This window comes from Lygodium microphyllum, chromosome 24 (assembly GCF_053477565.2).
Source record: "Lygodium microphyllum isolate KBCC chromosome 24, Lygodium_microphyllum_v1.1.10, whole genome shotgun sequence".
Taxonomy (NCBI): Eukaryota; Viridiplantae; Streptophyta; class Polypodiopsida; order Schizaeales; family Lygodiaceae; genus Lygodium; species Lygodium microphyllum.
The window spans coordinates 121,633,978-121,648,298 of record NC_141158.1 but is presented as its reverse complement, the minus strand read 5'-3'; the positions used below and the strand labels follow the sequence as shown (position 1 = coordinate 121,648,298).

General features: G+C 40.1%; 1 long non-coding RNA gene and 1 pseudogene across 3 annotated transcripts; both read left to right on the top strand.

The window, feature by feature from the left end:
- Nucleotides 1-2,263: 2,263 nt before the first annotated feature.
- LOC148015593 (protein ENHANCER OF LHP1 1-like) lies at nt 2,264-6,997 on the top strand (annotated as a pseudogene). Its single transcript, XR_015688325.1, has 7 exons — nt 2,264-2,313; nt 3,417-3,640; nt 4,394-5,475; nt 5,583-5,712; nt 6,080-6,122; nt 6,586-6,739; nt 6,887-6,997. The product of XR_015688325.1 is annotated as a protein ENHANCER OF LHP1 1-like (transcript).
- Nucleotides 6,771-13,324, top strand: LOC148015592 (uncharacterized). 2 transcript variants are annotated; one of them, XR_015688357.1, is made up of 3 exons: nt 6,771-8,162; nt 12,393-12,593; nt 12,805-13,324. It is a non-coding gene; the product is annotated as an uncharacterized LOC148015592 (long non-coding RNA). The 2 variants fall into 2 exon arrangements; XR_015688358.1 differs by lacking the exon at nt 6,771-8,162 and having other exon boundaries at nt 8,180-12,593; nt 12,814-13,324.
- Nucleotides 13,325-14,321: the final 997 nt, after the last annotated feature.

Genomic DNA, 14,321 nt, shown 5'->3' with positions numbered 1-14,321 from the left:
AGAGAGAGAGAGAGAGAGAGAGAGAATTATGCCTCTCTCTCTCTCTCTCATGCATAATATTAAGTAACAACATATGCCTTTAATTTCATATATATACATGTATAGCTCCCACATGCACACAAAACTATGTCCTCTAACATGATTCAAAACTTAAAAAGTGAGTGGATTTACATGTCAAAATAAAATGTCACCTCTACTTTTACATCATCTAGTGATTTTTTGCATTCCTATCCAATTTGTGTTTTATTTTTGAGTACTTTTTCAAAAGCCAAACCATAAAGCATCCCATGAATGATAGAGAAAAACCTACTCATCTCTTAAGGTTGAATAATCAACATCAACAAATCTTATGTTTGTTGAGTCAAAGATCTAGACAAGTACAAAGATATAGCCTATTTTGTAGAGATATGTTTGGGATAATAATTAGGAATATTATTTGAGTCCTTGAATACTGATGAATTAACTACACTTTTACAATAACATACCAACAATGAATCATTAGGTTACTTGTTGAGATTTAAAGGTGCTAAGGTCAACAACTTGTGCTTAAGCACGCGCTTATCAAGACAGCTTGCATGTGTTTGGGTTGGGGGACTATATACGATTGCTCATATCTATTGTAGGCCCTACTTTAGTTGTCCAATATCACAAGCAAGAGAAGATGGTATTGCAAATCGAAACACCTTGACCTTCTTTTGATCTTAGTTAGGACAAAATGCCTTCCATGTCTTCCACTATTGAAGCATATGAGAGAGAGAGAGAGAGAGAGAGAGAGAGAGAGAGAGAGAGAGAGAGAGAGAGAGAGAGAGAGAGAGAGAGAGAGAGAGAGAGAGAGAGAGAGAGAGAGAGAGAGAGAGAGAGAGAGAGAGAGAGAGAGAGAGAGAGAGAGAGAGAGAGGATACTAATAACATAGCCATACAAAATTACATGTCTTGCTCTATCCTTATCTACAATATGCATGTTGTCCATTGATCGAAAATGGCAAGAAAAGAATAAAGATATATATATATATATATATATATATATATATATGCATGAAGGAGAATGAAAAATATACAAAGAGATGAAAGCCCCTCTCAATTTCATCATTGTGGGATTTTTGCTGATCATAAACATGATCTCCCTGTCATTGTACATTGATGACTCAAAAGCATGTCTATTTGTGTTTTCATAAACAAAAGCCTTGCAACAAGAATCCGATGTCTAATTTGTTGGAACATTTCTCTTTAAAGAACCTTAACCACTCCATTGCCTTTCATCAAAGTGAGGGGGTTGGGGTTCCCAACTCAAGTGCTCGATGGATCAAGGCATCACTCTACACAAACTACTTAGAAGCTTGATACATCACGACTTAATTACTAGAAGAGCTTTATTGGTCTATGAGTTTTTTTATAAGTGTCATTTGATCAAAATGGATGTACATCCCAAACTTGCATACTAGCTTTGACTTTACTCTATTCATGTATGAGCTCATGCCTTGGCTTATTCAGATACATTATTCTACCTTTTCATTGTATCTACAAAGGTGAAATAGTATAGAGACTACACTAGTGTACATTTATGGATGGCTTGGAGATCCTGGTCCACCTTTAAGCAAACTAGAGACTTGCACGTAGCAAGACCTTTTTCTTACAAAAACTTGTTGAGGTAATCATCTATGGAAGTGTACTTCACATCAGATAAAAAATGGTGGTCTCCACATTGTGTGCACCGAGCTCAAAATTGCACTGGTCACCCTTAATGAGAACATCATGAAGGAGCACAAGGAAAATGTTTCATGGAAAGGAAGTCTCTGTAGCGAATTGATACAAAAGGTGACACATTGATTGCTGGGTACAACCAAAGAGAAGTCAAACATTCGAGATCACTGGATGGCCTTTCATGGTAAGGCCACTATTCTTGGTGCAAGTATCTCTTACCTTGGATTTTTTTAACTATATCTTCCTCTGAAACAAACTGCTTTTTGAGTGCCTTCCCAATCTTCTTCTCCCACAACAATACTAGCTCATTTTGTGTAAGAATGTTTGTCAATGGCTTGATGTGTAGGATTTTGTTGAGAGTCCTCGGGTCATCAATGGCGTTGATAATGAATGTCCCAATGTCTTCCTTGGAGACATTTATGGTTGCATAATGCAAAGGCCAGTGACCCATCAACGACTTTACTAGAAGGCACCTAAGCGAATATCAACAAGACAAAGAGCTGCACACAAAGTTGCATAGTAGAGACATAAAGCTCGGGAGTTGCAGTTGCTATAAATGAGAGATGAGGATGCAGATGCAGGTGGTGTTAATGGATGAAGAAGGCAAATCAAGGTTAGGAGGAGGTGTGCGAGAGAGCATGTTTGTGTTTGTTAGTTGCTCCATTTTTCCTTTTTCTTTTCTTGTTCTCCTTCTGTGTGTGTGTGTGTGCACGTGTGTGTGTCCTCTACCACGGTGCCACAACCATCCTCCATCATTGCTTATTTTCTTGTTTGATTTGCACCTTAGAGCCTCGGGTCAGTCAATGTGTACAGAAATGTGTATCACGTGAGTTAAAAAAAGGGGAATATAAAAAAGGACAAGCTTATATATATATATACATTCATAGAAGGAAATACTTTAAGACGCATAAATTTATTCATAGGAGTTTTTATATTTATTATACATGATTTTTACAGAAGGGTATTGCTTTTTACAACACTAACCTGGATCATTTTACAAAAATGGTATGATGAGCATATGCACAAAGCGCCTAGTTACAAGTACAAACTTCATTTTAGTTTCACACCTCACATTGGTATAAATATTTTACCTATTTCAATACACATCAAATTTAAAGAAACAAAAGAGAAGCCAATGGGGTTTAGTGTTCACGAAAAATATTTTTGGTAATAGATATAAAAACCTTTAACTTTAAAAAGTTGGAGAGATATTCGAGTCAAATTATATGTATTTACCATTTTTACAACTAAAATTTTTCCAAAGTTGAAAGTTTTAAACCTTCTACTTTAAAATTTAAAGGTTGTTTTGAAAAATTACAATTCATTTTACATTAAACCTCAGTTTTTGGAGAACACTGATGGGATTGTATCCTAATGGTGTGAGTATTGTGGGTGCATGGATTCAAACCCTAACTTCGCTTCCCTCGTGATACAAATCATTATGAGTCGAAAAAATTAAAGGGGAAAATAATTAAGTACATTGTAAATACAAGTATGTATAATTGTGTGCAGGCATTTGTTATTGGTTCTCCAAGTAAAGGGAAGGGGAAGGGCTAGGCTTTGGCTTTTAAGCATTTGGGGGTTTAGGGAGTTTTATGCTGTCATTTCCTCCTCCCATCTCCCTGCCATTGGGCGTTAAGAAGTAGCAGGCACATACCATCGGAGAGCAGTGGCATGCTCCCCTGTGGAAGCGATTCACCACAGACAGTGAGGGAGGCGCCTCCTCTTGCACACACACACTACTCAGCATGACCCCATCGCCACAGACGGTGAGGGAGGCGCCTCCTCCTCCTCCTCAGCCGCCCACTCGCCTCTTGCCCCTTCTCGGTGCCTCTCCCACCATCACTCTGCCATCACCTCCCTTGCCCTCTCTCCTCCCTCCCGCCTCACCTTCGCTACTAGTTCCCTCGATCACTCAATCAAGCTCTTCTCCTGTCCAGGTTTTTTTTCCATCATTGCATCGTAGTTTTTCTGATGAATCTCTAATAGCAATTTAGAAGAACTATGCTCATTCTGTATCTTTCCTTCACAAAACTTCATTTTGTGGAAACACATGTATTCACAACATGCAAAATTTGGAACGACATTATGTTGCATTAGATTAGATGTTTACCAACCGTGACGATTTCGCTCTTTACTCTCTAAGTGCTTTCAGGCATAGCAACATTTGATTCATAAATGTCTGTTTTCTGGAAGTATGTGCAAAATTCTTTATGGACATAAATGTTTTCAGGCATTGCAACATTTCACTCACAAAATGTCTGTTTTCTGGAAATCTATGCAAAGTTATTTTGTGGACACAATGTTGCACTAGATGTTTCCCAGCAGTCGCAGTCTCACTCTTTACTCTCTTAATGCTGCCAGACATTACAACATTTCATTCAAGTTCTTGTTTTGTGGAACCAAATGCTTCTCTGTGAATATTTGTATTTACAGCATATAGATTTCTTCAGAGACACTACATGGCATGAGATCTTCTCCAGGAGTCACTATTTCATTCATTTGTCTCTTCACGCCTTCAAACTGATACAGGATTGCATGAATTTTACCATGGCATGAGTTCATGGCTCAGAGCCTCAGACACAGGATCACATGAATTTTTATTATGTTAACCAATTTGTCTAACTCAGGATGGCCCTTGTCCATTGCAGAGATTGAGTGTTTCTCATAGCCTTCCTCTTTGTTTTTCTCAGATGGAGAGTTCCAAAGCACTTACTCGCTTTACTTTGCCCATCCATGCCGTTGCCTTCAGCTCCACAGGCTCTTTGCTTGCAGCAGGAGGAGAGAACGATGGCATCAAGATCATCAATAATTGACAGCTCTATTGTGCTAGTCCTTAAAGGCCACAATGCACCTATCATTAGCCTTGCATTTGACCCCAACAATGAGTTTTTGGCATTAGCTCTGCTGGTACTATGGCTTTATCATGTGCTGGTGCCTCTCATCTGGCAAGCAAATCCACACACTGTACCATGCTGCACCCAACACAGATCTAAACAATTCTGGGAGGAATGAAATTGCTTGGCATCCAAAGGGAGATTTCTTGGCAGTTCCTAACAGAAAAAATGGCGTGGATGTGATTATGTATGATCGGGATACAGGTGAAAAGGTCTTCAGCCTCAAAGGTGGGCATTCAGCTTCAGTTGGCTCATTAGCCTTGTCACCAAATGGCAAATACCTTGCAACCGCAGCAGGTGACAATTAGGTCATCATTTAGGATGTGGATGACATGCAAGACATAGACTGCCACAAGTTGGAATCTCAAATCCGCAGCTTGGTGCGGAGACTGAAAGGAAATGCTTTAGCCATCAGTGACTTGGATGGAAAATTTGGTGTTTGGGAACCTGTTGTTCCATCTCACATGACCCTACCTGGCAGTGATGCTAGTTTGCCTTTAGTTATTGATAGAGAAGAACTGCTGCACTTAAATGATGATGGGGAGGATGGAGAGCAGCTTCACAGTGAGGAAGAAGGTGGATCTTCACCTGAAAGAGGACCCAATTCTCCTTTAGATCCTGATTCTAGAAAGAAGGAAAAGAGCAAAGGTCATAATAGGCTCCAGCAGTCATTCTCTAGTAAAACTGAGGTTCTGCTCCAGAATAAAAACATAAGCATGCCATCTGGAGCTACTATAGGTGGACACCTAGTGCCTGCATTACAAACTCCTTTTCAGCCCTGCTCTACTATGCCTAGTTCGGGCAATTACTGTTTTCTTTCTTACAATCTCATAGGCAGCATCACTAGTTGTTAGAATGAAGAGTTGTCACACATAGAGGTGCTTTCTCCCTAGCAATGTTCTCATAATCAGATGCATGATGATCATTGATCACAATAGTCAAACCAGGCTCTAGTGTACCATTGATTTTGTTTGGTGATTTGTAGGTGGAGTTTCATGATACAGGGAAAGGGTTTCGTGTGCCCTCAGTGACGGACTATTTTGGCTTCAAAATGGCTGCTATGAATGACAGTGGCTGCATTTTTGCGTCTCATAGGAATGGGGAAAAGAATCCAAGTACCATACTCTATCGGCCTTTTAGTAGCTAGGCAAACAATAGTGAGGTCCACCCATTCGATTTCAATTAACTTTTTGTGCAGTAATGTTTACTATGCTTCTCATAAATGAATGATGCAATGATAAGTTTTCTTGGTAATGCTTCAGTGGTCAATGAGGCTTGCAGCAGAGGAGGAGGCAAGGGCATTAGCTCTTGGATGTGGATGGGTAGCTGTCTCAACTAGTCTCAACCACCTCTGACTATTTTCTGAAGGTGGTTTGTAGGTGCTGCCTCATTTTCAAAGTTTGAAGTGTGAGTATGATCTTGAATAAAGCTACTAGTTACTTGGCTTGATTGTTATTCACTATTGTCATTTGTATGTTGCAGACTTCCTTGCTGTCTTTGGCAGGCCCAGTGGTCACTATGGCAGGTCAGAAGGAGCTTCTCCCTATTGTTCTACATGCAAGCTCTCCCTTGTCTTGTGACCAATAGGTAGATGCACTTTATGTCAAGCATAGTCGTAATACTACAAATAATTTCTGTCTTGGTGTGTGATGAAATTGCATGGTTCTTTTTCTCCGATTGTGTATTCATTTCACGTGATGCAATTCATGATAGTCAATGTGGCAGAACAACAGAGAAAAGTGTTAGAAGGGCCATTGCCCTTCAGTCCTGGCTCTCACCTTACTTGACTGGGTTTTAGTGAAACTGGTTTTCTTAGCTCATATGATTCCAAGGTGCTGATTATTGGATCCATTCCAAAATTGATCGTTTCTGGATTTTAAACCTGAGCTCTTCCAAGCAATGAGAAAGTTGTCTAGTAGATTGGATAATGGGAAAGCATATATATGTGCATAGAGACACTGTTGAGCCTCTTTCTATTCCTTGTGCAGGTCTTTCTTGATACTTATTTGTGCTGTCTTAAAGGGCTTTGATGCAATATTCAATACTCTTCAAGAAAAGCTAGAAAAGTACCTGCATCGGTGGGAGGAATATTGTCGAACTAATTGCTTCACATCTCCAGTTGAATCTTCCAGTATTAAACAGGTGTGCAACTGAATTTCAGGCTTGTTATCACTCTGCTTTCCCATTTTTTAAGCTACAATTAAACTTCGTGCATGGTTATGCTTTCTTATGCCAACACGTACCGGTACAGTGTTTGGTCAGATTTACAAGCTTTTCTTTCCTCAATAGAATTCTTCTTTGCTTAAGAAGAAGACACATCATCCAGACATTGTATCAGAAGAGGAGCAACTGGATGCCGAACTTGAATCAGTTCGTAGCGAGCTACACAGTGTATGTTAATGCTTTGTGTTCGAGGCCAGACATGCACCTTGCAAGTTTCACTATACACATATGACTACACTATAACATTCCGAACTTCACGCGTGAACCGCCTCTATAAAGGATAATTGAATTGGATAATGTCAAATTTTTTTATTATTCCCCTTACCCCCCAGCCGACAGTCGTACTGGAGGGGAGGGGAATAGCATATATGTGCAAGCTCCTTGCTGGAGCTTGCAGAGGGAAGGAGGCCATGCCCGATGCCGCGTAGGGGAGGGAGGAACCTCTCCCTCTCCCTATAAAACTCGTAGCTATGGGGAGCCTTGAGTATAGAATGAATAGCCGTGACTCTGCGCAAGAGTAAGAGAGGTGGGAGATCGCTGTGCTGCCGTGGTGCAGGATTTGGCCGCGGTCGTGAGAGAGAAGAGTGGACGCCGATGCCGCAGTCGAGGCGCTGCTGTTAAGACCGCCGAATGCCATCTGTCAACGGTCTCCACCCCCACGTGCCTCTTTCTAGAAGCTTCCAAAGCTTCTAAGGGGGACTCTATAAGCCCCCTTTCCCCCCCGATTTGCCATTGAAGGGCCTTCAAGTGGCCCTTAAGTCCTTTCCCCCCCAACACCAAAGTCCTCCCAAGGGCTTATAGCCCCTTTTTCTCCCCATACCTTAAATCCTCCTAAGGGCTCTATAAGCCCCTTTTTTTCCCCATACCATAAATTCTCCTAAGGGCTCTTTAGGCCCCTTTTTCTCACAAAAGGATTTCCTATGTCCTAAAGGGTCTTCTATACCCTTTTCCCCTCTTTTCTTGCGGGCCTTCAAAAGGCCTTCCAAAGAGGTTTGATAAATTCCCTCCTCCCCAGGTTTTAAAACCCTTCTCGTGGGTTTTTTCCACCCCCCGCAATCCAAAACCCTTAAAAATCCTTTCTTGTGGCCCTTTTCCAAAGCCCTATCACCGTTCTTATATCCCCTACCCTTTGGGATTCTTCCACCCAATTTCGTGCGAATTCCCCCTAAATCCCTTCCCCCAATTCACTAAGGGTGTTCGCGTAAGAAGGAGATGGACAAGATCGTAGCTTTGCGCCCAAGGTGAAAAGGCTGAATTCGAAATGGCTCCTAAGAAAGCCCAAGGCGCAACCGCAGGAGGATCGTCTCCTAGCATCCACGTGGACATTTGACCAGAAGTCCAGGTTTTCCTTCCTAATTTTTATTTGGTATTGTTATAATTCAATCGTGCGAGGATAATTGTTGGAGATAGGATGCATATTTCGTCTTAAATACTTAGGCTAACTCTGAAAGAATTAGCTCACGAGACAGAAAAGTTCGGTCATTAGTATTTTCAATAAAACAAACAAAATAAAGTGAGCAGAAAATTGATAAGCATTTCTAACAAGTAGTTTTATGCATTGCAATGAACTGAACTTAGATTAATGTTCACATTTATAAAACGGAATTAAGATAGTGCACTCCGTTTAGGCATGGAAGTATAAATTGCATGTCTCATTATTAGGACATATCGAAAAGTGCTAATAATCCATAAGAAATTGCAAGGCATGAAATGATTCCTAGGTTGCATAACTCTAGTAAATTGGTATAAATATCGTTTTTCAACTGCATATTTATTAGTAAAAGGCTGCATATTTTAGCATGAATTTTGTTCGTAAGTTATAGGATGATTAATTGGAATTAGGCTACAATCTAACCTATGCTTGATCTTAAACTGGAAAGTTAGGATTTGAAAATCAACTTATGCATAGATAATAAGTCAAGTGGTTATGGAAATGATAGCGTAATTATCTTCAAAAGTAGATAGGTTAAATTGGCATAAACCTAAACACCTAAACCCGCGGAGTACTCGTTTTAGAAAGAGTTAATTCAATTCCAAAGAACTAACTAGGATTTAATACGTGACCTAGTCGCATGTATTGCTAAAACTGAAACTCTTATACCCTAAATACTTGCCCACATTCACAGAATATAAGGACAACGGAATATACTTGAGAAGTGATCTAGGATTTATCCCTAAGAATCTTTCGCTAAAAAGCTAAAAAGATAGAACTTGGAGCCCTAGGACTGACAATGTCAGCCTAACGTAATCATGAACAGATTGTTTCGTGACTCCATTCGAAAGGTAAATAGTCCCACAAATTGATGCAACACTTATGCGACAAGTAGTAGAGTCGCACGATCTTGTGAATAAGAAATGGCTAATTTCCTCGGAATGAGGTTGACAGACTCTTACGCAAGTTATCTTGCAAGAGGATGAATAGTCGTCCTAATATAGTATCCTTCTTGGGTAAAGATAATTGCTTGAAAGCAAGAAACCAACCAATAAATTGGAATAACATATGAACTTAAGGTATTGATCAAGTCAGGTTAATAGGGTACGGCCCTAACCCAGGATATAGGGGATCTTGCCAAGTTGCAAGTAATCCCGGATTGAGTGCTGCAAGCATTCGGAAAGAAGGATTCACTCCTTAGCAGTTGGCCAACAATAACAACCAATGGAAATGATTGTGCTTGTTATAGATTTAAGAGCACTGTTTTGCTTTGTTTGATCAAAGAATTAAAGGATAAATGGATATCTATTGCTTCAGGTTAAAGGCCTGAAGGGAGAGGGAGCTTCAGTTATCTCCGACTGCCTGCCTGACCCTAACCAAGGGGGTTGTTAACATCGCCGAGAAGGCGGACCGAACCCGCCGTGAGAGGTCTCTCTGTTGAGCGCCACTTGGAGCAAGAGGACGCTTGGGTGCTAGGGGGGCTCTGGTCGTAAATCCCTCGCCTTTCGGGCCCTGCACAAGAGGCTAACGTGACTCGGGATTGGATCTCAAGGCCCGCATACTAGTCTACGGGCGGAATCTTGGATTAGTGATCCCTGTGGATTGCTGGATAGCCTTCGGGCGGATTGTGGATAAGCCTACGGGCTGGACTTTATGTATTTCCAAGATAAATATGATAACATGTTAACAAGGAACTTGTTTGACACTGCTTTTCTATGTTAAGTGATATGATTACGTGAAGGAACCAATGCCTAACATGTTAATTAAGGAAGCTGATCGATACATGTCCAACTAAATGTGTTAGGTAATTAAATAACTAAAACAACCTAAGGAAAGTGCGGTGGATGTGGCCATAGGTCCATCCTATGGATGGGTAGTCCCGGTTAGCCGGGAACTTTTCTCAATCACGATGGACAGTAGGAAGGTCGTTCAAAGAATTCGAACAACAAGAGCGTTGACCTAGAGCTATAATTGATCTCGATTTACGTTGTTTTAGGGAAACAGAATGGGACTATGCTTTATGGCAGAGAGGTTGAGCTTCGCATCCCTCTCATTTCCCATTCTCCTTGAACCAAGTGCAGCGTGAATCTGCTTCTGACCTGACGTTTCTATGTAAAGTAGTTCGCTCAGGTTCGACGCTAGTTACCGTTAGGAAATGACTAATAGGAAAAACCCTAATTCAGGTCAGCCCTAAGTGGGAATGGTCGGAATACTTCCACTACGTGGCAGACACGGAAAGTCCTAGGTCGCAAACCGCGTAACATTCCATGGGAGTGCTGTGCGGAGCTTTCTAGATATCATTTCCGATGGACTGCTAAGACGTGTCTTGAAGATAACAGGCGGACACGTTACATACACATGATTTCATTGTGCTTTGCTCAAACACTCTTGTTGGTATATGTACGTAGGCTAGGAAAGAGTCAGCAAGAATACGTAGGGAGCTGCACAACTTGGAAAGATTTTTAGCTGTAGAGAAAAAACATGAAGATGCTCTGTAGGAGGATGTTATAGTACAACTTAAAGATGAAGAGCATATTGACATGCTAGAAGGTACACATTTTTTACATTTCATTGTACGCCATAGTTAAGTACATAAGGGTTGCAAATACATGGGGTTTGTGAGGCTTTTGTCTTGGAGTACATAGAGCTTTGGATGCTGACAATGAAGTTGATGATTAGTATAGCGAGCTTGGATCTATAAAAATGCTATAGCTAGTGGAAAACTCATTCTATGCTCATGTGTTTTCTCACATCACTAGTGCCCTCACCCAAAAGAAGCCCATGGAAAAGTTTGAGTTTGCAAATGCTTGCATTCCTAGTACAGCTCCAAATCATTGAAAGCAGCTAAAGCCTGAAATTGAATTAAGTAATACCCACAACCAAAACAAGCCCATGGTAAAAGATAATTTTTGGTGATATTCAACCTTACTAATAGCATTTCGGTCTTCAATCCATATTTGTAAGCCATCTCAAAGATGTGGTTATGGATTCTTTGGCCCTTCTTGTTTCAAAGGGGGATTTTGAGGATCATGAGGAGGTTCTTTAGGGATTACAGTGTCATTTCTTTTATGTGGCGATCTCTTTTCTTTGTCATCAAGCTACTATCTCCTATTGCTTGCATGCCTATCCCATGGCCTTTGGTTGCTGCCTTTTGGTAGGTTATGATGCCTTTAATATCCTTGCTATTGTCTCCCATTTGGTTCATAGGCTTGGCTCACCCATTCTTGAGTGGTCATCCCTTAGGTAATCCGTTCGAGGCCTCTGTACTCCCCTTAGTCCTATGACTCCACGAGGTGATTTACTATAGGTTCTCAGTCCATTCAAGGGTATCGTCATTGTTGGTGGTGACATTTCTTTGGTGCCTATTGGTGATGTTGGTACCTTGCCTCTATTGTCTAATCGTTCATCGAGCTCTGGTTTTTTGACCTTGCATGTTCTTGACTTGGGTTTCTCTTTTCTCTCAATTCATGGTCTTCCTAGTCTCGGGACTCGTATTATCTACATCAAGCTATCTGTCTTTGTTGTGGATTCTTCTATATCAAACACCTTGGAGCCTTCATCAAAACCTTGGAGCTCCTCCCTCTTTCTCAGCCTGCTCTTTCGAGCACCCCGCATCCTCTCAGTAACCTCACATTTGCAGCTAAATACATATAAGAGCTTCAAAAGTTGCATCCATAACAACTTCATTGCTTTAAGTTGTTCAATTGAAGGTTTCATTATTGAAATTTATTGAAATTTGTTGTTGGCAATGTAGCTTTGACATCGAAGGTTTTGTCACTGGATTTGGTAATCTTGATTGGGAGAGAACTCATGAATCTACTTCTCACACAGCAACTGCTGTTTCACTTCTAGTCTAGGCTGGAGCCACATGCATTGGCAAGACTTACATGTATGAAATGACCTACATGTATGCCTTAATAGTCAAATGTTAGGTCTAAAAATATGCAACAATGTATTGATGAAATTGTTGTTACATTTGTCTTGGCAGTATCTGGGGTTAGAATAAGCATTATGGCACTCCAGTCAATCCAACTGTATCATATTGATTGCCTGGTGGCTCTTCCAGTGGTGTATATGCTGACCTTGACTTCTTTACTACAGCTTTTTACTTGGTGTTGCTGATTTATTGTTTTCATACAGGTTAGTGGAGATAGTTGCGTGTTTGTTTGGAGGCTTTCTAATATTCTATCAAAGATGATGCGAAAACGTTGCAGTTTACAATTCGAATTGCAAACATTCAATCCATCCATACTACTTACTGACTCAAAAGGGCAACTAAACAATACTTCTTCAACCCCATGAGATGTGACAAGTCTCAGACACAAGAATTGGATACTTCTGGTATTGCTCTCTATAACCTGATTATGTTTTGGATATTCTAGTCAAGGATATTTTCATAAGTTATTCAAAATAGAAAGTCCTTGAGGCTTCTTGATAAATGACAGCTTTGTGAGCTACTACAGATCATGGTCATATGTCTGTCATGGTTCCTTCAAATTTTCACTATTGTTATTGAGTTGCAATGTTTTAAGGGATTGCCTTGAACATCAAGTGCTTGCAGGTACTAAAGATGCAGCAAAAGGAGTAGCTGAATTACATCAGAGCATGACAAAACGACTCAAGCTTGATGCAGAAGATAACATTGTAGAAGACAAGGCTGTTGATGAATCTGCAGAAATCACGGGATCAAAATCTCCCTAGGATGAGCTGCGAAAAGCTTCATTTGGAAAAGCTTGAAGGAGCTGGTAAAGATTCTGCTTTTGGGCACGTACACTTTGCATTATGTGCTATGTAAGTTCCTTTCACTTCTAACTAGTTTGAAGGTGACTTGATGGTTTGTGCAATCCAATTTTGTGTGAGCCTAATTATGTGTACTGCTTCTTTAATTATGTAGGGACTAATTGTAAGTCATATAGGAGACCCGTTTCAGTACTAATATGTATTTGAAGAACACTCTCTGATAAAGAGAGATGTCACCTTTGTAGGAGATTGTAGAGAGCAAAATCCTTTTGTGATTAAAAAGTTTATTGTAGACTGACTTATTTATACAAAATTTTTTGTTATTACGAGAAGTGCGAACAATGCACTAAGTCTTGATGATGTACTCTTATTGGAGTGAAATGTCTATATTAAAACCTCTTATGAAAACTATGTAAACTTGTTTGCATCATTCCTTTTCATTGTTTTTTTAATATTCATGCCTTGTACAATTGATTGTATTGTTACGTTTAAACTAGGATCATTTGTATGGTGATTAATCATTTCCATGAGCTTGAAAAGAGGAGTTTACTAGATAATAGAGTTATATGTAGTTAAAATCAATGAAAAAAGGGTAGTTTTGTTAGTTTATGTATATAGTAAAATTTATTCAAAAAGTGATAAATTGTAGAGAATTGCTAACTAGCAACCTGTGCAAGTTTGCTACTTAATCAAATAGCTATATTGTAATTTTTCTAAATTGATTTTGCTATCTTGTAAAGATTTTACTATATACATATCTTGCAAAACATCCACTTTTTACTAGTTGAGACTTTTGCTAGATATGCTCTAATTTATCTAGTAAACTTATCTTTTTTTGCTATATAGCAAATGATTTAGAGTTCATTGTGCAAAGGGCATGATGATACGGGTCGCAACCTATAGCTCACAATGCACACAATGATGTAGGAAGCTCTCAATAGCTGATAGCTTATAAGGGGCAAGATGATATAGATTGTAGCCTATGGCTCACAAAGGGCGCAATGATGTAGGTCAGCTTGTGTTGAAGCACTCAATAGATCACAGCTTCCAATGGCACCATAATGATGTAGGTCACAACATGTGAGGGAGCACTCGATGGTGTTGGTTGCAACCTGTAAGGGAGCGCTCAATGGTGCAAGTCACAACTTGCAGGTTGTCATGTAGGTCATATGTAGCACTCGACGATGCAACTCGCAGGGAGGCCATACATGAGGATTTTTCACAATAACCACGATGCAGTTCACATGTAACATTCAATGATGCAGCTCGTAGGGGGGGCAAATGGATGTAGCTCACAACGGCCATGGTGATGTAGGTTGTAGCATGTGA